The 24,361-nt window shown below is 38.0% G+C and overlaps 1 protein-coding gene and 1 long non-coding RNA gene across 4 annotated transcripts in view; one reads left to right on the top strand and one right to left on the bottom strand.

Annotated features, from left to right (window-relative positions):
* Nucleotides 1–24,361, bottom strand: part of LOC148596872 (uncharacterized) — a 416,353-nt gene that overhangs the window by 286,608 nt on the left and 105,384 nt on the right. The window lies entirely within an intron of this gene.
* On the top strand, nt 25–4,801 carry LOC148596877 (uncharacterized). Of its 3 annotated transcripts, XR_015919238.1 has the most exons (3): nt 1,312–1,877; nt 2,635–2,827; nt 4,420–4,801. It is a non-coding gene; the product is annotated as an uncharacterized LOC148596877 (long non-coding RNA). The 3 variants fall into 3 exon arrangements; XR_015919237.1 differs by lacking the exons at nt 1,312–1,877; nt 4,420–4,801 and adding an exon at nt 25–1,293 and having other exon boundaries at nt 2,635–3,043; XR_015919236.1 differs by lacking the exon at nt 4,420–4,801 and having other exon boundaries at nt 1,310–1,877; nt 2,635–3,043.

Below are 24,361 nucleotides of genomic sequence, written 5' to 3'. Positions count from 1 at the left end.
AGCCATCTGTATACACCGTCGAAAAATCTGGATAATTTGCTTTAATTTCAGAAAATTTTTGTTGTAAAAATAAAGGATTGGTATCGGACTTTTTATATTCACGCAGATCAAAAATGAAAGAAGGGTGTGGAAGCTCCCATGGAGGGCATTTCGAAGTAACAACAGGTGTCACTGCATTGGTCTCCAGATGAATTGTTTCCAAATGAGGTTTTATTCGAATTCCAAAAGGAGGGGTTTTGCTTTCATGTTTTCGATAAATGTCGACATAAATACAAGTTATTTTAATAACAAACTTTATGCAAACGGATGCAAACTTTTATCATGACTGCTAGTATTCATAGAGTCTCCCTTTTGGAGCCTTATTAGAAGTAAAAGTTGAGTCTCCCCTTTGGAGCCTCATTGGAATCCTCTACGATTGGTCAGTTATAAATATCATCTGTTAACCACGCTAACTTGTGTAAGAGAAAGGAGGATCGATTTACGATTTTCACACCGCATTTGTATATTTAATGTTTATAATCAGTGGATATTATGAAGATTTGATATCTGGATCACTTTTACAGGTATTGTGTGGATAAGATTTGGAGGTAATTTATCTGGAATTACTTTTATTTACAGAATAATCGGAAATCAATATCCGCCATTTTGAAATTTTCTTGGGCGTGGGTTTGTTTACAAACATTGGATTTTCATTATGGGATCAAGGACGAACGTTTTAATAATTGGACATAGTTTTATTCGCCGTTTACAGAACGATGTTCACGAACGACATGACTTGGATTCTAATTTAAATCTGGATCAATGTGTGGTACAGTATTATGGAGTTGGAGGCGCAACTGTGGCTACTTTGTTACACGATTTTCGTTTGTATGAGAAGCTCGAAGAGTTTCGGCCTGATGTGGTTATTTTACAAATAGGAGGCAATGACGTTTGCGAAACGAACGTAGGTCCAGAGACTATAGCTTGTAGAATCGTGGATTTCAGCGAGAAAATAGGACAATTTCGTTCAGTTAAAGCGGTAGTCACGTGTGAACTCTTTCCTCGACTTTCACCACGAAATATAAGTGCTGAACTTTATGAGTTTCGCCGTAATATAATGAACAACATGATTTCTGTAATGTTGGAGCATACATCAGACTGCTTTTTCTTGTTTTGGAAACATCTTCGTTTGATACATAGTCCGTTGCTGATTTTTCTACGGGACGGGACACATTTATCATTCATTGGACAGAAAAAGTTCTACCGGAGTATTCGGCTTTCAATTTTGCATGCTTCACAACTAATTTGCTGCATGTATGTATATATGTTTAACTTGTTAGTCCTACAATCTTATGTATTAAATGTAACTTAAATCAGACATATGTTTCTACACAGTAACTTAATGGTTCATGTAGCCTACATGTATGTACAGTAATGGTACATGTACATGTAAGTACACTGTATATGCAATATATGTACAGGACTATGATCCGTTTTATTCATCCCTTGTTGACACTAACAGTAGAACAAAATGTACCTATACGTACCATTACATTTTATGTCATATTTCTATATTTAATTCTATTGGGTTATCCTTGTTTTTATCCAATGCTTTTCCAACTATAGTTTTAATACTTGTTTGCTTGCTCTTTTTCAGTCCATCTTGGTGTAGCTGTTTTTCGTTGAGATTGATACATGTATCTTTTATTGTACATCATTCTACATGGTTCAATGTACTGTACAGCTTGTATAGTTTTATTATGTGCCTTTTGAATGTTAAGGCACCTGGCTTTTTACAGTAGTGACTAATCAGTTTCTTGTGTCACAGTCTGATATTTTCTTTACCTTGACTTTAACCTGAATACACAGTTATCTTGTGTTTTTTTTTTGATAAACAGGTATGTGGTGTTCTAAATAAGAAGACTATGGTTATAGTCACATCCATTGTTTACACGTTTCTATTTATGCCGGTTCAAGGACTTGCCTGACTTGTTCACTGATAATATTTATTCAAGTGCTGTGTCGTTAAAAAAAAATACAAAAAAAAAAATACAAAATGAAAGACAGCATATATGACAATACTAATACATACATGTATGTATTTATGATCAGTGCCATGTATTTGGGCTGTGCATACATTGTATTATTTTGGGTTTTTTGTCAGTGGCGGGTATTTGAAACGCAATTCTTATTTATTGTCAGTGCCATGTATTTGGAATGCCACGTATTATTTACAGTCAGTGTTATGTCTTTTGGACTGCAATTATTATTTATTGTCAGTGCCATGTATTTGAGCTGCGAGTTTTAAAGCTGTATTTATTGTCAATGCCACGTATTTAGGCTGCAAGTATTGATTATAGTCAGCACCATGTATTTGGATTACCAATATTATTTATTTTCAGTGTCATGTATTTGGGCTGCAAGTATTTTTTATTGTCAGTGCCATGTATTTAGGCTACAAGTTTTATCTGTCAGTGCCATGTATTTGGGCTCATGTATTTATTGTCAGTGCCATGTATTTGGACTGCATATACTATTTATTGCCAGTGCCATGTATTTGGGCTGCGGCATTTACTTCACGTGCTTAGTGAATAAGTCCATATATTCCTTTGAAGTAACATATGCTGAATGCTGTATTGATTTCATTCTTTTTAGCATAACATGTCTAAGAAAGGTGGAAAACGGAAACGCTTGGCAGACAATGAAGCCGCAACAGATGCTCTGGCTGAGGCTGTCACCCAGAAAGTTATAAACAATTTACGAAAGGAAGGTATCTTTCCTGCAGCCACAGGCAGTGACGATGCACAGATAGCAGGCCCTTCAGGAAGCCAACATGCTGTCCATTCAGGTAGTGCCCCTCACATACAGGCTAATAACATTGTGGACTCTGAAAATAATTATACTGCTAATACAAGCAGTAATATCAGTCAGCTGTATGGTCAGACCAGGTGATTTCAATTTCTGCTACCGATTTGGCATCAAGGTCAGCTAATCATGTGAATGCTTACAAACCAATTGGTCGTCCATTGTACACAAAAATTAACTTGAAATTACAGGAAAAGATTGTCGCAAAAGAATTTATAGACATGTCAGATATTTTAACTGACCACCGTCCTTCTGAAAATGAATTTCACTTCCAACTACAAAACAGAAGGGTGGGATTAGCTTCTATCAAGAAGCGGAAATATTTGACAACTGAGTCTTGGACTGATGCTTTTTCCATATTTGCATCAGTTCTACGTCCAGCCAATCCTGACAATTTGAACCTAGCCGAAGACTTGGCTATTTATATGGACCTAATCAGGCAAATTCAAAAGGACGGTTGATTGATTGATTGTTGTTGTTTATTGCCGTTTCGGCGACCAGGGCCATATCACGGCAAGAACATTTAATGCAAGGAAAATATTAAAAGCAAGATCAAAGTCTCTTCATAAAATAATGAAATTAAAACAAACAGCTATTTACATATAAAAAGGTACATAAAAGGTGAACCTAAGACATAAAATACATATAGAAACATAACTTCGATAAAACATTTAAAATATTGAAAAATCAAGGAAGGTATCCAATTTAGATTTTATTTAATAAACCGATGTCCCGCAAGAAATCGATAATGTTTTTAGATGAAACGGTCTTGAACAAATCAAACATATTGGCGCAGTCAAAATAATTTTGCCTGGTGCTGGCAAAATCCACACAATCCAGAAGAACATGTTTGATAAAGGGCAATCACATGGGATACACTCAGGTGGAGGCTCAGCAACAAGCAAATGGCCATGTGTAAATCTAGAATGTCCAATGCGGCATCTAGTCATGACCACTTGCTCTTTGCGATTGCCCGACCCGGATTGATGAACGCCTAGATCGGGTTTTATGGAATTGAGTTTGTTGTGTTCAAGACCATCCCATCGGTCCTGCCACATCTTTAAAATATATTTCCTTATTAAAGGTTTAAAATCGGTGTATGGCAAACTAACGTCCTTTATTATTTCATTTCTTGGCAACCCTGTCTACAACTGAATTCCCCTGAATACCAACATGACTGGGTACCCATAGGAAAACAATCTCTTTATCAAATTCCCGAAGTCGATGAATAAAATATAAAATTTGTAAAATAAGAATATTTTTCAGTTTGTGATTCTTAATTGCCAAAAGACAGCTCAAAGAGTCAGAACAAATAATAAACTGTGACAGATTAGATTGAGTAATCAATTTAAGTGCTAACAATATGGCTCGAGCTTCAGCTGTGAATATGGAAGCGCTCGATGGCAACCGTTCAGTTACAGTTCTGTCACCTTGGACAGCAGCACATGCAACGCTATCGCCATCCTTTGAGCCATCTGTATACACCGTCAAAAAATCTGGATAATTTGCTTTAATTTCAGAAAATTTTTGTTGTAAAAATAAATGATTGGTATCGGACGTTTTATATTCACGCAGATCAAAAATGAAAGAAGGGTGTGGAAGCTCCCATGGAGGGCATTTCGAAGTAACAACAGATGTCACTGCATTGGTCTCCAGATGAATTGCTTCCAAATGAGGTTTTATTCGAATTCCAAAAGGAGGGGTTTTGCTTTCATGTTTTCGATAAATGTCGACATAAATATGATTAATGACACAGTCGTAGGCAGGGCTATCTGGGTAGGCCATAAGTTTACTTACATGTTGAAGACCTAATTTCAAACGTCTGTCTCCAAGGGAGGGTTCATTTGCCTCGGCATAAAGGCTCTCAATAGGAGAGGTTCTGAAGGCACCAAGGCAAAGTCGCAACCCCTGGTGGTGAACAGCGTCTAAAATTTTAAGGTAAGATTTTTGGCGGAACCATAAACAGTAGATCCATAATCAAGTTTAGACCTAACCAAAGATCTATATAAATTTAATAAAATTGAGGTATCAGCACCCCAATCGGTACTGAACACCATTTTTAAAATAGCTAGTGCCTTAAGACACCTAGATTTAAGTAATTTGATATGGGGAAGAAAAGAAAGTTTACTATCAAAAAGTAATCCAAGGAATTTTGTTTCTTCTACTATTTTGATTTTATTACCATAAAGAAAGAGATCTGGGTCCGGATGCAGCTTTCGCTTTCGACAAAAGTGCATACCAACAGTTTTAGATGTAGAAAACTTAAACCCATTCTCCAAAGCCCATTTCTCAATTCTTTTGAGGCAAAGTTTTAACTGCCTTTCAATATTACTCATATTTTGTCCCCTGTAGCAGATCAAAAAGTCGTCTACATACAAGGAACCGTCAATATTGTCCTTCAAAACTTGGGCTAAACTATTAATTTTAATACTGAAGAGAGTGACAGAAAGAATACTTCCCTGAGGAACTCCCATTTCCTGTTCCTTCTCCTCAGAAAAAGTCGAATTTACCCTCACATTAAAATGACGATCTGACAAAAAATTAGACAAGAACAGAGGAAGTCTTCCTTTCAACCCCATATCAAATACATCTTTTAAAATACCATATTTCCACGTCGTGTCATAGGCTTTTTCTAAATCGAAAAAGACCGACACAACATGTTCATTTTTAGCAAATGCATTTCTGATGAGCGTTTCAAACCGGACTAAATGGTCAAGAGTACTTCTGCCTTGCCTAAAACCACACTGAATATTAGTGAGTAAGTTGTGCTTCTCAAGGAACCACACAAGGCGATCATTGACCATTCGTTCCATTGTCTTGCAGACGCAGCTTGTCAATGCGATCGGGCGATAATTTGAAGGATCCGTATGATCTTTTCCTGGTTTTGGAATAGGGACTAGTGAAGCCGTTTTCCAGATGGACGGAACATTACCAGAAGTCCATATCTCGTTCATTAACGTAAGAAGTGTATGTAGAGATGGATCAGGAAGATGTTTCAAAAGTTGATAGTGAATATTATCTAGCCCACTAGCTGTATCGTGGGCTTTAGCCAGTGACGATTTTAGTTCCTCTATAGAAAATTGAGAGTTGTAAGATTCCGCATTATTTGACTTGAAGTTTAATTTTGTCTTTTCTGCAGATGATTTAATTTTTTGAAAATCCTGTTTGTAGTTAGATGAGGATGAATGTTTAGCGAATGTTTCAGCTAGCTTATTGGCGATATCTTTTTCGGTGGTTAGAGTGGTATTACCAACCTTAAGGTGTTTTACTGAAGAATTCGAATTTTTTCCTTTTACTTTTCTAATAAAATTCCATACTTTATTGAGGGGAGTGTGAGATTTAATACTAGAAACAAAATTTTTCCAAGAGGTTCGTCTGGCTTGTTTACATGTACGTCGAGCTTTTGCTCGAAATATTCGGAAGTTTGACAGATTTGCTGGTGTAGGATTTTTGTCAAACCGGCGATGGGCCTTGTTGCGTTCTTCGATCGCTTTGTCGCACTCATCAGTAAACCATGGTTTACTAGGCCTTTTTGGATTTGTCGAGGTTTTAGGTATTGTTTTATTAGCAATTGATGTCAGTCTTTCAGTAAATAATAAAATGGGATCTTCAACATCCTTCATCGCTTCTAATCGTAATTCTTCAAGACAGTGGGCTTCAAATGAAGCCCAATCTGCTTTCTCAAGTTTAAAACGAGGTTGACGTTCCTCCGTTTTGGAGGATAAATGCTCCAAAATAATTGGAAAATGATCACTCCCGCACAAGTCATCATGAACTCGCCATGTAAACTCTGAAAGTACGAGAGGATCACAAATGCTTAAATCAATAGAAGAATACGATCCATTGCCTGAATGAAGGAACGTTGAAGATCCGTCATTAAATATGCACAAGTCTTCTTGCTGAAGGAGCTCCTCAACTTTTTTACCTTTATCATTCGTATGATTACTTCCCCATAAAGGATTATGAGCATTAAAGTCACCCAAAATAATAAATGGTTTGGGCAACTGCTTAACCAAATCAACTAATTTATTTCTGCACAAAATTGAATTTGGGGGAATGTAAATGGAACAAACGGTTATGGTTTTATCAAGGGATAACCGAACGGCCACTGCTTGTAGATCGGTAGTTAAAGGAACTGAACCATGTATTACTCTGTCCCTAATAAAAATGGTAGATCCACCAGCAGCTCGTCCATTTCCCTCAGCAAATGTACTACACATTGTATATCCTTTTACGGAAATTTGATCCGTTTCTTTTAAATGAGTCTCCTGGAGACATAATGCTACTGGTAAAATAGACTGAATAAGAAGAGTTAATTCCAAAATATTAGCCTTTAAACCTCGACAATTCCATTGAAGTAATTTGGCCATTTTTATGGGTGACGAATGGGGGATATTTTCTCTGACTTGGATCCGCGACCACGACTCGATGACCTTCTAGTACGAGTGCCACCATTAAGGTCAATTCGAATTGACTGAGCGCGCTGCTCCTTGTATTTTTTCATGGCAACAGGATCTGTTTGGTCAATCTCATCAAGGTCGGGACCCAGCCAGTTTTCACCTGGACAAAGTCCATGATCTGTTGTTTCCATGTCAGATTCGGAATCCGAGTCCGACACCACAGGCGACACAATCTGTCGCCTAGACTTTGATTTCTCCAAGTCCTCCACACGGAAATTCCCCAACGTTTTTGGGGGTTGGACATTCTTCTGTTGAGATTTGGAAGACGATGACTGTTGTGATGATGGAGATGATTTTGAAGATGATCCGGAATTTTGGGATGACTGAGTCTGGGAACATTGGTGAGATTTCTTAGCTCTGGCCTTTTTAATTTCCTCTAAACATTTTTTGGATGGTTTCATTATTTTGGTGGATACCTCAGTGGGCAGTTTGGCAAGACCATTGATATCCTCTTTCCAACTCATGATCGTCTGCACCTCAACAGTCGATGTTTGTTGGGGTTTAACGTCCGAGCAGCAATATTTCAGCTATATTCAGACAATGAACATGAAATGAAAAAAAGAAAGGATGGGTCACAAGGATAATAGGGTCAACAAATTTTGATTGCCACTGGAAAAAGGGGGGATGGGTAAGGTCGGGCAATTTAGCCTCCTATGGCGGAGCGCAAAGGTTCCTACTCCTATCGAATACCACAGCAGGGTTCTTTAACGTGCGAGGAAAGTGGCATCTTTCCCAACACGGTGCACCACTATGGTTTGCGGTCAGATTTTCCGTATTGTAGCCTGACAACCCCAGCATGTAACACGCCAGGGGTACCCCATTCAACCACCTGGGGCACACATCCCAGTTGCTCTGTGGGCAGAGCGCCTAGCCCCCGGCCAGGCCTCTGAGCACTATTTAGTCGCCTTATACGACAAGCTTAGCGCTGCTGCAGGCCTATTCTTTTAACACCCGGACGGACAAGCACGCTTTGCAACACTAGCATAAGATGTTTTGCCAGATGCAAGAAAATTGTTGGAAAGGGACCACTTCTGGCGAGCTTCACTATATGAAATTTTGTTTTCAGTTTTTATCTTTAAAATATCTTTTTCTTTCTTATAAAGAGGGCAATCTTTAGATGATGACATGTGAGCTTCCTCACAGTTTCTGCATTTCAGATCTTTTCTGCAGTCGATTCCCTCGTGTCCTTCTTCAGAGCATCGGAAACAAAACAGTTTTCCTCTACACTGGCCCTTTCCATGCCCAAACTTCTGGCATTTAAAACACCGAAGTGGGTTAGGAATATACAGACTGACAGCTGTCCTGTATGGACCAATGAAGGTTACAGACCACCAATTCAACCAATGAACGTACGCAAAAATAGTCCTACGCAGAAATTACCCCTGTTCCTCATAGTGCTGTGAAAAAAGTTCTCATCTTATTTAAAAAATTTAAACAGTTTCTGAAAGGAAAAACATTTCTGTACATTTCATAGGTGCATTTTGCTTCTTGTGATGTGAAGCCTAATCTCCATAATGATTTTTAAATGTACCCCTATCTTGTGAAAACACTGGGATTTCCCATGCTATTTATAGACCCTTCACTTCCGGTGACCAGTACTGCACTGCAAGTCTGCTAACCCCACATGCCATTCTGAGGATTGTGAGCTGACATATGTAGAATCATGCTGATATATAGTCATCTGCAGGTTAAAGTTAAGGTAAAGTCCAGAGAAGCCATTGAATATTGTGAAATTAGCATAGAAGCCTATGGGAAGTGGAATTAGTGGTTTTTAGCCTTAAGATGAAGCCATGGCAAAATGAAAAGTTTCTTGAAATAGCTTTAAACTACTTGAAGATCTTGTTAACTTTGCCATGACAGGAATACACTACAAAAATCCTTCAAAATATGCATTTTTTTAAGTTATAGGTCCAAATTATGGAAAATTGGTCTTTTTGGCTGATTTTTATGTCCTATCTTGTAAAAAGTATAGAAAATTTAGTAAAAATATCAAATATTAAACTTTGAGGGCTATATTTACCTAAATATGGTAGTAATAAGCACTTGAAATCAAGTTTTGTGTAGATTTGAGCAAAAATTAGGTTAGAAATGAGGAAAAACTCACTTTCATTACTGCGGTTAAGGCCATATAAGCATTCCCCTATGGCAACATGGAAAATCCATTATTGAGCACTTTTTTTGCTTTAGGTGCCCTTTACTGGTCATGTTTTAATGTGAAAACACTGAATTTACAAATTTAAAGCCAAATATATCACCTTTTGTGAAAATTTAAAGATTTAGGATTTTTGACATGTGATCAAGAAAAAGGGGGAGGCATGTCAGAAATAAATTTTTAAAAATAGACCAATTTCTCAGAAAATGATTACTTTTAAAACTATTTCTTCATTAATATTGTTAAAAAACAAGTTGTTGTTGATGTTTTTTATTTGAAAAGTCAGAAAAAGTTCTTTGCAAATATTTAATGCATTTCAGTATGGTAGAATATTGTCACTTTTTTGCTCGCACAACTTGGTTACCCTATATTTAAAAATCAAATATTTAAAAAAGTTCTTGTCACATTTCACTGAAACTTTGCAGATGCATTCAGTATGTGTGTAGGAAGATACCTGTATAGTTATTAATTTTTTCTAAGACAAAAAGTGACTCTTTAGGTTACAGACCACCAATTCAACCAATGAGCATTTGGAACGTACGCAAAAATAGTCCTACGCAGAAATTACCTCTGTTCCTCATAGTGCTGTGAAAAAAGTTCTCATCTTATTTAAAAAATTTAAACAGTTTCTGAAAGGAAAAACATTTCTGTACATTTTATAGGTGAATTTTGCTTCTTGTGATGTGAAGCCTAATCTCCATAATGATTTTTAAATGTACCCCTATCTTGTGAAAACACTGGGATTTCCCATGCTATTTATAGACCCTTCACTTCCGGTGACCAGTACTGCACTGCAAGTCTGCTAACCCCACATGCCATTCTGAGGATTGTGAGCTGACATATGTAGAATCATGCTGATATATAGTCATCTGCAGGTTAAAGTTAAGGTAAAGTCCAGAGAAGCCATTGAATATTGTGAAATTAGCATAGAAGCCTATGGGAAGTGGAATTAGTGGTTTTTAGCCTTAAGATGAAGCCATGGCAAAATGAAAAGTTTCTTGAAATAGCTTTAAACTACTTGAAGATCTTGTTAACTTTGCCATGACAGGAATACACTACAAAAATCCTTCAAAATATGCATTTTTTTAAGTTATAGGTCCAAATTATGGAAAATTGGTCTTTTTGGCTGATTTTTATGTCCTATCTTGTAAAAAGTATAGAAAATTTAGTAAAAATATCAAATATTAAACTTTGAGGGCTATATTTACCTAAATATGGTAGTAATAAGCACTTGAAATCAAGTTTTGTGTAGATTTGAGCAAAAATTAGGTTAGAAATGAGGAAAAACTCACTTTCATTACTGCGGTTAAGGCCATATAAGCATTCCCCTATGGCAACATGGAAAATCCATTATTGAGCACTTTTTTTGCTTTAGGTGCCCTTTACTGGTCATGTTTTAATGTGAAAACACTGAATTTACAAATTTAAAGCCAAATATATCACCTTTTGTGAAAATTTAAAGATTTAGGATTTTTGACATGTGATCAAGAAAAAGGGGGAGGCATGTCAGAAATAAATTTTTAAAAATAGACCAATTTCTCAGAAAATGATTACTTTTAAAACTATTTCTTCATTAATATTGTTAAAAAACAAGTTGTTGTTGATGTTTTTTATTTGAAAAGTCAGAAAAAGTTCTTTGCAAATATTTAATGCATTTCAGTATGGTAGAATATTGTCACTTTTTTGCTCGCACAACTTGGTTACCCTATATTTAAAAATCAAATATTTAAAAAAGTTCTTGTCACATTTCACTGAAACTTTGCAGATGCATTCAGTATGTGTGTAGGAAGATACCTGTATAGTTATTAATTTTTTCTAAGACAAAAAGTGACTCTTTAGGTTACAGACCACCAATTCAACCAATGAGCATTTGGAACGTACGCAAAAATAGTCCTACGCAGAAATTACCTCTGTTCCTCATAGTGCTGTGAAAAAAGTTCTCATCTTATTTAAAAAATTTAAACAGTTTCTGAAAGGAAAAACATTTCTGTACATTTTATAGGTGAATTTTGCTTCTTGTGATGTGAAGCCTAATCTCCATAATGATTTTTAAATGTACCCCTATCTTGTGAAAACACTGGGATTTCCCATGCTATTTATAGACCCTTCACTTCCGGTGACCAGTACTGCACTGCAAGTCTGCTAACCCCACATGCCATTCTGAGGATTGTGAGCTGACATATGTAGAATCATGCTGATATATAGTCATCTGCAGGTTAAAGTTAAGGTAAAGTCCAGAGAAGCCATTGAATATTGTGAAATTAGCATAGAAGCCTATGGGAAGTGGAATTAGTGGTTTTCAGCCTGAAGACATGATATGGCACTGAAGTGGAACTAAATGTTAACAGGATTGTTCTCATTGGTGTGGTTGTATCTGCACGTCGAGAAGTAAATCTTTTCACTGACTTAACGCCTTGTGATTTCAGTTCCTCACAGATCTCTTCATCAGTCAAGGCGTCGAGGTCTCGACCCCGGTATTTAAGGACACCCTGTGACTGATTTAGTGACTTGTGTGCAGATGAAACCACATCAAGGTCACCAATCCTGGTTAATTTTAACAAATTTGATGATTGGCCAGGTCTGAGGCATTCAATTAAAATTCCTGATCTTATTTTCTTTGTATCTTTAACATCACCAGCTACACCCTTGATAGTTTTCTGTATTAAAAAAGGAGAAAGGTCATTAACATTTTTCGTCAGAAGAATTGCAGACATCACTTTTTCGTTTTTTTGAATAAGAAACATTTAACTCCCCGTTGTTTTTTGTCGCCATGTTAAGTTTTAGTAAATTTCATCGTCTCTGTTCCCCACCCGCCACCGAGTGCCAACACGGGCGATGCTAGGACTACGGATTTCCAGCAGATAGCATCAGGGATTCCAGAGACGACATACTCGAACAGAGGGTATCTATCAATGGCGCATAGACAGCGTACTACTCGATTGACCCATGAGCCACCGCCTTCTTCATTTGCCATTTGTAAGCTTTTGAAAATCTTAGAAACATTGGATTTAACAAAATGCCATCAGTAAAGCAGGTGGACAAATGAAGGGCATGGCGTGACCAGCCGATTGATCGAACCGGGTCCATCCGATCTCCCGTTTAGATGACCTAAGAGCCGAGTGGCATATACAGCCGTATCCTCGATGATCCAGCCATCGATGACACGGGGGTTACGTCACGACTGGAGTCTGTTTGTTTGTTGGGGTTTAATGTCCGAGCAGCAATATTTCAGCTATATTCAGACAATGAACATGAAATGGATGATAAAATGAACATGAAATGAAAAGAAAAGGATGGGTCACAAGGATAATAGGGTCGACAAATTTTGATTGCCACTGGAAAAAGGGGGATGGGTAAGGTCGGGCAATTTAGCCTCCTGTGGCGGAGCGCAAAGGTTCCTACTCCTATCGAATACCACAGCAGGGTTCTTTAACGTGCGAGGAACGTGGCATCTTTCCCAACACGGTGCACCACTATGGTTTGCGGTCAGGTTTTCCGTATTATAGCCTGACAACCCCAGCATGCAACACGCCAGGGGTACCCCATTCCACCACCTGGGGCACACATCCCAGTTGCTCTGTGGGCAGAGCGCCTAGCCCCCGGCTAGGTTTCTGAGCACTATTTAGTCGCCTTATACGACAAGCTTAGCGCTGCTGCAGGTCTATTCTTTTAACACCCGGACCTGCACGGGGCTCGACTGGAGTCTAGATACGAGCTTCATCCACTAGGACCTCCTCGCCCACCAATAACTCACGGGTTGCAACTCACGGCAAACCCTACCAGGAGAAAAAACTCCAGCTGGCATAGCTCTTAGGATCACTGAGGCACGCAAGCCCCCCCCTACAACGACAAGGATAGCGATCCACAGAGGGGCAAATTATTTTGACTGCGCCAATATGTTTGATTTGTTCAAGACCGTTTCATCTAAAAACATTATCGATTTCTTGCGGGTTATTTAATAAAATCTAAATTGGATACCTTCTTTGATTTTTCAATATTTTACATGTTTTATCGAAGATTATGTTTCTATTTGTGTTATGTTTCCGGAAGAGCGTTTCTGGTTTTGACTCTAAAGTTAGAATTTTTACTTGTTTGGTACAATTTCCGGCCAAAGATTTCCCATGAAATTAACCTTAATTTGCCATGCTTGATGTACCAAAGATCTTTTATCCTCGAGTGAGGAGGCAATAAACACTACAAAATAGAATATTTGTGGCTTGTAACTGCACAGTAAAAGATCTTCGACCTGTCAGCCATGAGCAAATCCACAACGCCCATGTTGAGGCTGGGGGAAATGGAAAGTCATCAGAAGGCATATTCCAGAGTTGTTGATGAACATCTTGCTGCCATCGATCAAATTATTTCGCAGTTCGACGGACAGTTGGAAAGTTCTCGATTTCCGAAAAGTACAGATCACTCATCTGCTCAAAAACTACCAACAGTTGTTCAACAAACTTCATCAAGGCCTGCTTCTTCTTGATCAGACTCTATGAAATCTAGGAGCAGTAGAACTAATGTATTGTTAACCAAACAAGCTAGCTTGAAAGCTAGTCGTGTTCGTTTGAAATACTTAGAACAAGAAAGTGTTATCGAAAAGCAAATAGCAGATTTAGACTCTTTGTTAAAACTGAAGAGAGCTCAGTGTGACGTCGAAATGATGGAAAAAGGAAGTTACTGTAATGCAAGATTCTCGATCATCTCTTGCACCAAGTACTTGTAGCTACAAGAGAAGATATGTAAACAGTTTAACGTTTGATGGTAAAAGTGTACGTCTTGATGAACAAGGAGATTCCAATCAATCCAGCACTATCCCCGATCAGACAACTGTAAAATTCACACACATTACACCATATCATCAGAACGAATCTCAAACAAGGCCTATGTTTATATCTTCAAAATCTGGTAATGCTGATCGACCCGGGACTGCAATTCTTGATCCAACTGTTGAGTCATTCATACCTAGACATGAGGAACATCAGTCACTCACCTGTGCAAATGAAACCGATCAAAATGGCATTATATCAAATGTTGGACCTCAAACTATTCAATTTGAAACTAAGCCAAATGGAACTGTTCATCCACCTAATTACTTGGATAGATCTATTCGTTCAGATCGGCCACCACTAGCCCGCCTCAACATCGATAACACTTTGTCATCTTCTGCTAATGAATTTTGTCGTTTTTTGATAAAGAAGGACTTAATTTTATCAAGACTCAACAAGTATAATGACAATCCTATGCACTATATGGCATGGAAGCTGAGCTTTAAGGGCATTATGACCGAGCTTGATGTGTCACCGACAGAGGAGCTTGATTTACTAATTCGTTACCTTGGTCCAGACTCCTCAAAACAGGCATCTACTTTGAGAGCGTACAATGCCGGCAATCCAGATGGAACTGTGCGGAAAATTTGGGAACGACTTGACCTGAGTTTTGGTGCTCCGGAAAAAGTGGAATCATTTCTGAAACAGCGCATTGTCTCGTTTCCGGTAATATCAAACGTTGAGAACAGTCGATTGTATGAATTGGCGGATCTTGTATCGGAAATAAGCTCTGTAAAATCTCAAACGCAATACGCCACCGTGTTTTCCCATTTTGATTCCTCGACCGGCGTAAATGCTCTAGTGAGTAAGTTACCAAGAAACTTACAGGATAAATGGACTAATGAAGCCACAAGGTACAAGCGCTAGGAAAAAACAGCATACCCACCATTTACATTCTTTCATGACTTTATTCATAGCCTAGCTGAAATGAAAAATGATCCAAGCTTCAACTTTGGACATACTGATAGGCTAACAAATCAGTCCACTCAACGAAAAGGTCAAAAAAGGGAAGTTATAAGTGCACGCAAAACTGATACTACAGTTGTTACTAACGTCAAAGAAAATACACAAACATTGATGTATCCGATGCATAAGACTGCTCATTCTTTAAATGACTGTAATACTTTCCGTAAGAAGCCTTTATCTGAATGGAAGAAATTCATTTTGACAAATGGAATCTGTTTCAAGTTATGATTGATTGTTGTTTATTGCCGTTTCGGCGACCAGGGCCATATCACGGCAAGAACATTTAATGCAAGGAAAACATTAAAAGCAAGATCAAAGTATCTTCATAAAATAATGAAATTAAAACAAACAAACAGCTATTTACATATAAAAAGGTACATAAAAGGTGAATTAATATTGTCTATGTTAACTATAAATTGAATTATATGCATGTACGGGTGGACTGAACACATGGAGTGTTTATGTCCAGATTCACATTGATTGTGTCTTATATAATTGAATGGTATATATATATATGATCATGTTGTATATTCGGGGAGCGTGACAGGTGGTGGGCAAGTCAAAAGAAATGTACACAAATAATAATAATAATATTCAGAGCGTAACAGGTGGTGAGCGAGTCAGGAGAAATGCAATTGTACCTAGAGGTCAAGAGAATGCTTGTACACAGGTGGTGGATCGGCGCGTGAACTGGACACGTGGGGTGTTTATGTCCAGATTCACATTGATTGATGGATGTGTCTTGTATAATTGAATAGTATATATATTTGAACATGTTGTATGTTCAGAGAGCTCGCTTTTACTCTTGTAATAAACGTTGCAGTCAGTTTTACACGTCTTGGAATTATAGTCCGTACCAGGCTCTACCACATATTTTTGGTGCCGTGACAGTTCGTTCCTGAAAGTAAGTCGCTTTAATGTTATGTTAGATTTTGTTTTGTTAAAATGACTGACCAAAATCCATTTGATGGTTTGACTGCACAATTAGTTTGTTTGTTTGTTTGTTGGGGTTTAATGTCCGAGCAGCAATATTTCAGCTATATTCAGACAATGAACATGAAATGGATGATAAAATGAACATGAAATGAAAAGAAAAGGATGGGTCACAAGGATAATAGGGTCGACAAATTTTGATTGCCACTGGAAAAAGGGGGATGGGTAAGGTCGGGCAATTTAGCCTCCTGTGGCGGAGCGCAAAGGTTCCTACTCCTATCGAATACCACAGCAGGGTTCTTTAACGTGCGAGGAACGTGGCATCTTTCCCAACACGGTGCACCACTATGGTTTGCGGTCAGGTTTTCCGTATTATAGCCTGACAACCCCAGCATGCAACACGCCAGGGGTACCCCATTCCACCACCTGGGGCACACATCCCAGTTGCTCTGTGGGCAGAGCGCCTAGCCCCCGGCTAGGTTTCTGAGCACTATTTAGTCGCCTTATACGACAAGCTTAGCGCTGCTGCAGGTCTATTCTTTTAACACCCGGACCTGCACGGGGCGACTGCACAATTAGCTAGCTTGTCGAATTCAGTTAATGTACAAACTTCTTAACCGTATTAAACTTTTTTATGGGGATTCAAAAGATTTTAAAGGTTGGGTTAAGGCTCTAGAAAAACATGCTTTTATCAGTAAGATACCTGCTATTGAAATTAAACAATTAGCTTTCTTGACTTCGAAGGGTTATGTAAGTGACACAATTCAACGTAGGCTTACGAATTTTCCAGAAGAAACTTGGGACGGGTTAAAGAAAGAATTGAATGCTCGTTTTGGTACTGTTTCTGATGCTCATTTCGCGGGAACCACGCTAAGAAGAATTAGGCAAAAATATGATGAAAATGTTCAATTGTTTTCTGAAAGGTTATTAAATCTGGCCGAGGAAGCATATGGTGATCTGCCGGGGGGAATTGATGCTTATGAACATGAAATTTGGGAATTTTTATTGATGGGTTATTAGAAGATTCACTTAGATTGAAATTAATGAGGGAAAATCCTGCTGATTTTGCAACAGCTGTTAAAAGTGCCACTCAAGAACAAAATTTAAGGCAACGATTTTCATTAAGAACAGATAGAGTTCATCACTGGTCTCAGTCACGTGACCCTAATGCTAGGCAACGCTTTGATAGGCAGTATAGGCGTCCCTATAATCACAATGTTGATCATGAAGAATCCTCACACGAACCCATTGAGGTTGATAGCTTTCAAAGGTGTACTAAGTGTAATAAGTTTGGACATAATGTGGAATTTTGTAGATCTTCCTCTAAATTACCTTTAGGGCAACCTCATAATTTCAGTTGTTTGTTTGTTGGGGTTTAACGTCCGAGCAGCAATATTTCAGCTATATTCAGACAATGAACATGAAATGGATGATAAAATGAACATGAAATGATAAAAAAAGGATGGGTCACAAGGACAACAGGGTCGACAAATTTTGATTGCCACTAAAAAAAGGGGGGATGGGTAAGGTCGGGCAATTTACCTTCCTGTGGCGGAGCGCAAAAGTTCCTACAAAAAAGTAAAGTTTGTATGGTCTGAAGAACAACAGAAAGCTTTTGATTTATTAAAAGTCCAAGTTATGCGCAGTTCCATTGTTAAATCACCCAGATTTGTCAAAAGATTTTATACTCACAACTGACGCAAGCAAATATTGTGTAAGGGCAGTTTTATCTCAGTTAGTCGAGATGCCAAATGGACCAATGCTTGAGAAACCCATATATTTTTTATCACACAAATTAAATGAATCCCAGGTTAGATACAGTACCATTGAAAAAGAAAGTTTCAGTATATTTTATGCTTTACAAAAATTGGATCATTATTTGCATGGGGCAAGATTTGTTATTAGAACAGACCATCAACCGTTGCGTTATATTTTTGACTCGACCATTCAAAACAAGCGCATTCAGCTCTGGGCTACTTATATTTCTAGTTACAATTGAATATATTGCAGGCAAAAACAATTTAGTGGCGGATTTTCTTTCACGGTTGCCCGCAGACAGCGCTGCTGTTGATAGTAATGAGAATTATCAGGAACTCGATATAAGTGATAATGCTTTTCAAGTCAAAACTTTGAATTCTAATCATTTTGAGCCAAAACAGTTTGCCACATGTGATACGCAAAATCTAGATTTTAGTCATGATAATCGTTCTGACGAGTTGGATACAATAGATTTGGAAGCTGAGCAAGCGAAAGATCAGACCATTGTTAAATTGAGAGACGATCTGTTAACTGGCAAAGCAAAGAATAGCGTTCAAACTAAGTTTATTGTAGCTGAAGATGGTCGTTTATATTTTTTGTCAAATAATGACACAGCCCCGACAATGCGCTTGTACGTTCCTTCACACATGCATGAAATTGTTTTCAAGGCGTTTCACGATAACATGGGTCATCCAGGTTCGGACAGAATGTTTGATGCACTGAAAAGTAAATACTATTGGCCTAATATGTACAAACATTTGTTTAATAATATTTCTATTTGTGTATCATGTCAGACTAGAAATTTGAAGAAAATCAAACCACCAGTACAGCAGACTGGCATACCACCTTATCCATTTGCTTGTATTGGCCTAGACCTCAGTGGACCTTATCCGACTACTCTTACCGGAAACAGGTAGGTCATTGGTTTTATTGATTTATACAGTGGTTATCCTGAAGCCTTTGCAGTAAACTCTAAGAATGCTGACAATGTCATTGAGCTGTTGGTTGAGCATACTATCAACAGGTATGGTTGTCCTTTGCAAATAACAACTGACAATGGTCTTGTTTGTTTTGTTTGTTGGGGTTTAACGTCCGAGCAGCAATATTTCAGCTGTATTCAGACGATTAACATGAAATGGATGATAAAATGAACATGAAATGAAAAAAAGGATGGGACACAACGATAATAGGGTCGACAAATTTTGATTGCCACTGGAAAAAGGGGGTATGGGTAAGGTCGGGCAATTTGGCCTCCTGTGGCGGAGCGCAAAGGTTCCTACTCCTATCGAATACCACAGCAGGGTTCTTTAACGTGCGAGGAACGTGGCATCTTTTCCAACACGGTGCACCACTATGGTATGCGGTCAGGTTTTCCGTATTATAGCCTGACAACCCCAGCATGTAACACGCCAGGGGTACCCCATTCCACCACCTGGGGCACACATTCCAGTTGCTCTGTGGGCAGGGCCCTCTAGCCCCCTGCTAGGGTTCTGAGCACTATTTAGTCGCCTTTTACGACAAGCTTAGCGGTGCTGCAGGCCTATTCTTTTAACACCCGGACCTGCACGGGACGACAATGGTCTTGAAAATTGTAATAGTATGATGAAAGACACTCTTAAGGAAATGCGAATAGAACATGTTAAAACCAGTTTTTACCATCCTCAAAGTAATGCCAAAATAGAGCGTTATCTAAATTAATTGCAGACGATGTGCACTCTTGGGATTTACATTTAAACCATGCTTTGGCAGCCATTCGTTTCAATGTCAATGAGTCTTTTAGACAATCTCCATTTTTTTTGCTTTATTTAATAGTGATTGTGTTCTTCCTTTAGATAATTTGTTAAAACCTCGTCGAAAATATGAGGGTGAAGAGTTTCATAAAATTATCCTCCAAAATCAACATCGTACTTTTCTGGAAACTTACAAGATCATGAAAAAATCTAAAAGGAAACAGGCGAAAAATGCCAACAAAGGGGCTAAGATCGTGGCATTTCAAATTGGCGATCCCGTGTATTACAAAAATCATCGCAAAACAACTAAGTTATAAGGCAACTGGCGGCCGTATTTTCGGATTATTGAAAAGAAAGATCCTTTTACTTTTAAGAATCAGTTAGATAACAGTACTACTAAAGCTCATGCTGAACATTTAAGATTAGCACCGTTCGAATGGGAAATACCAAAAGTCACAGGAAGAAAATTACGTAAAGCTAGGTATGTAGTACCTCCAGAGACGTCAGAAATGGATAGTCAAGGCGAGTCAGACTCAGGAAGTTCAGATCTACCAAATGACGACGCGATTACGTCAGATGATAATATTCCCTTGGCTCAATTAATTAAACCAAAGAGACACAAACGGGTTGTTAAAGAGGAATCCACTTCGTCGTCTGAAGATGACACCCCATTAGCTAAGCGCTTTTCAACTCCATTCGTAAAAGGTATCAAAATTAAGCAGAAATCTCCTTCTGAGACTGATATAGATACCGATACGGAAGTAAGTACTACAACTTCATCTGGTGAATATTCTTCTCCTTTTTCTTCAACACACTCAGATAAGTTTATTTCAGAATCCGTTTCGTCGAAGGTCGGTTCAACGGGATCAACCAGGCCTTCAAGCAGTGGATGCTGTTACTCCAAAACATATACTTCCATCACGTAAGAAACGTCGTCATCATAAATCCTCAAAAGGGAATGATTGATTGATTGATTGTTGTTGTTTATTGCCGTTTCGGCGACCTAGGCCATATCACGGCAAGAACATTTAATGCAAGGAAAATATTAAAAGCATGATCAAAGTCTCTGCATGAAATAATGAAATTAAAACAAACAACTATTTACATATAAAAAGGTACATAAAAGGTGAACCTAAGACATAAAATATATGTAGAAACATAACAAAAGGGAATGAGACGTTGAAATTGACTTTAGATGTCTTGCAAAAGATTGCTTTGCAGTGCGTTTAATTCATTGTCATGTTGATCTTGTAGTTCTATTGTCAATTTCATTGTGCACAGTTGTCTGTGAACAATTCAGATGTTCACAAAAGTTTTCATTGTAGTCATATCATTCATTTTCATTGTTTTATTTTTTATTCATTTTGAAATCATTCGTTATGGTTCCTTAAAATTAACTAGAAAATGGTGGTTCAGATCGAATTCAGTTGAACTCGTTGGCATTTCGCCAAAGTTTTAGAAATTATCTGTTGTTATAACATTGGGTTAGTGTATCATTTATGCAGATGGCACCATCCTTTAATGCGTGTGATCCAGTCAAGTTGACGCTATTGGCAGCATATCTTATTCAACCCGGGAGAGGATTGCCGGACGTGAGCCAGACAGAGATCGATGAGGTGGAAGATCGGATGAGGCGATGGCAGAGAAGATATGGGCTGTGTGGTCGAAGGGAGACCCTCGCGCATTACCTGGCGGACAAGGAAGCAATGTGGACCTGGCTGCACCGCCAGCCGACACCGACGACGATGGTAAACAGGGTGTTGAATGTGTTCATTCCCTTACACGAACTTTGTGTTATTTTCAGGGGTATTCTGCCTCCGGAAATTACAGGTATCATTTGGATGATGTCTCGTGGGGGTCATCCAGATCAGACGAAGGCTGAGCACAGGCGTCGGGTGCGAGATTGTAATTTTGAATTACAGATCGCGGTCGCGGCCTGTGTATCTTTCGATACTGATTTGGTTGATGAGCACTGCCTTCGGCCTGTGGCTATTCGGAGTCGCGTGGTATTCTTTCGGGCTTACCATGGCATTCGGCGGAACATACTGGCCGTCAGGGAAGTGTACGAGGAGACCCTTCGATATTGGGGGTCTCTCCACCACCCAAGAACAATTCACAAATTCCGTGAGTGTTTGCGTGTTTCGGTACGGTTAAACACTTGTCGAGCCAACAGGTCCCATACTGCCAACCGCGGAGCCATTTTGCGGACGCCGGCGTAATGATTGATTGATTGTTGTTGTTTATTGCCGTTTCGGCGACCAGGGCCATATCACGGCAAGAACATTTAATGCAAGGAAAATATTAAAAGCAAGATCAAAGTCTCTTCATAAAATAATTAAATTAAAACAAACAGCTATTTACATATAAAAAGGTACATAAAAGGTGAACCTAAGACATAAAATACATATAGAAACATAACTTCGATGAAACATTTAAAATATTGAAAAATCAAGGAAGGTATCCAATTTAGATTTTATTAAATAAACCGATGTCCCGCAAGAAATCGATAATGTTTTAAGATGAAACGGTCTTGAACAAATCAAACATATTGGCGCAGTCAAAATAATTTTGCCTGGTGTTGGCAAAATCCACACAATCCAGAAGAACATGTTTGATAGAGAAAGGGCAATCACATGGGATACACTCAGGTGGAAGAGGATCACCAACAAGCAAATGGCCATGTGTAAATCTAGAATGTCCAATGCGGCATCTAGTCATGACCACTTGCTCTTTGCGATTGCCCGACCCGGATTGATGAACGCCTAGATCAGGTTTTATGGAATTGAGTGTGTTCATGACTGGGTACCCAGAGAAAAACAATCTCTATATCGAATTCCCGAAGTCGATGAATAAAATATAAAATTTGTAAGATAAGAGTGTTTTTCAGTTTGTGATTCTTAATTGCCAAAAGACAGCTCAAAGAGTCGGAACAAATAATGATAGTAATGTGTTTCAACATTACTCTTTCCACTATCCTAGTGTGACATTTGTCGAATAAAGAAATTGGTTTTTCCTACCATTCGTGTATTCTTTGTATTACTAGTGATTTTAATTTTAGTTAGGCGTCACCCTCGCTTTCATGTTTGCACCTTGTTATTATGGTCTTACTTTTGGAATGGTTTAATTATTATGTCGTGTTCTTTTAATTGGTTAGTGTGTATAATTTTGTTAGTTATTGGTCTTGTTTATTGTAGAGATGGTGGTGTTCCATCTGGTTGTCTTCCTGCTCATTGGAGGTGCGGTAGGCGTTACGATTCATGAAAATGTAGTTTTCCAAAAGGTTAATACGGTCACCATGAGCAAGTCACAATGGCTAGTTACGTTTGTCATAGATTTACAACCTTTTCAGTCCTTTCTAGATTCATTATCCATATATTTAGGTCAGGGTATCATTGCCAACACCAGACAAAATTATTTTGACTGCGCCAATATGTTTGATTTGTTCAAGACCATTTCATCTGAAAACATCATCGATTTCTTGCGGGACATCGGTTTATTTAATAAAATCTAAATTGGATACCTTCCTTAGTTTTTCAATATTTTAAATGTCTTATCGAATTTATGTTTCTATATGTATTTTATGTCTTAGGTTCACCTTTTATGTACCTTTTTATATGTAAATAGCTGCTTGTTTTAATTTCATTATTTTATGAAGAGACTTTGATCTTAATTTTAATATTTTCCTTGCATTAAATGTTCTTGCCGTGATATGGCCCTGGTCGCCGAAACGGCAATAAACAACAATAATCAATCATTGCAGTTCGTCAAATGTTAAATTTAGCAGTTGATCGTACCAATCCTTTGTATGCGGAAGTGTTATCTGCTTATTCGTCACTTACTGTTGAAATTGCGAGATTAAATACTACTAAACAACTAATTCAAGATAGTTTCGTTGATTTTAGCATCTTAGGGGATAGAAGGAAAAGAAGCCTTATTCCAATCATAGGTAAAGCTTTAAGTTTTCTATTTGGTACAGTCTCTGAGTCTGATTTGAGTTCTATTCGGCGCAATATTGGTAATTTGGCCCGTAATCAAAACAAGATTACACAGGTAGTGTCCGAAAGTATCTCAATTTTAAATATTACGAGAAATGAGGTCTTCCAAAATAGGGAACTTTTGAATTCATTGGTCACTAAGTATAGGGGTCTCATAGGTCGTCTGCAAAACAATACTGAACTTTTCAAGAAACATATTGTAAGTGTAGAAAATTTCATGGTACTTAGTTTTCATTTGCGGGATTTAGTTAAAGAACTTCATTTTATGATTGAAAAAGGTTTAGTCTATTTAGATAATTTTAAACTTCAATTAAACATGCTATCTTTAGGCCATTTATCACCTTCACTTATTACGCCTGTTACTGGACGTTCAAGGTCATTTACCTTCATTTTAACAATTATCTTCCGATCCCAAAAAGGACTTGTGGAATTATTATAAATCTCTAACATGTTCAACTTTAATTCAAGATGATAAAATTATTTTTTCTTTACCTTTGCTTGATTATCAAGGAGAATTAGAAATTTTTCAGCCCACAATTTACCTATTCCTACGATGTCTAATCGTATTGGTAGATTATCACTGATTGCGAAGTATAAATTAGAAAGTAATGTATTGGCAGTTAATAAGGCTAGAACGCAATATGTGTTGTTAACTTCAGATGAATTAAAACAATGTTCCAATCCATTAGTCGGATTTTGC

The sequence above is a fragment of the Perna viridis genome, chromosome 15 (genome assembly GCF_037379345.1).
Source record: "Perna viridis isolate PV_CMFRI_1.1 ecotype Kerala chromosome 15, ASM3737934v1, whole genome shotgun sequence".
NCBI classification, from domain to species: domain Eukaryota; kingdom Metazoa; phylum Mollusca; class Bivalvia; order Mytilida; family Mytilidae; genus Perna; species Perna viridis.
The sequence above is the reverse complement of the archived record's forward strand: the minus strand, read 5'-3'. Positions and strand labels throughout refer to the sequence as shown.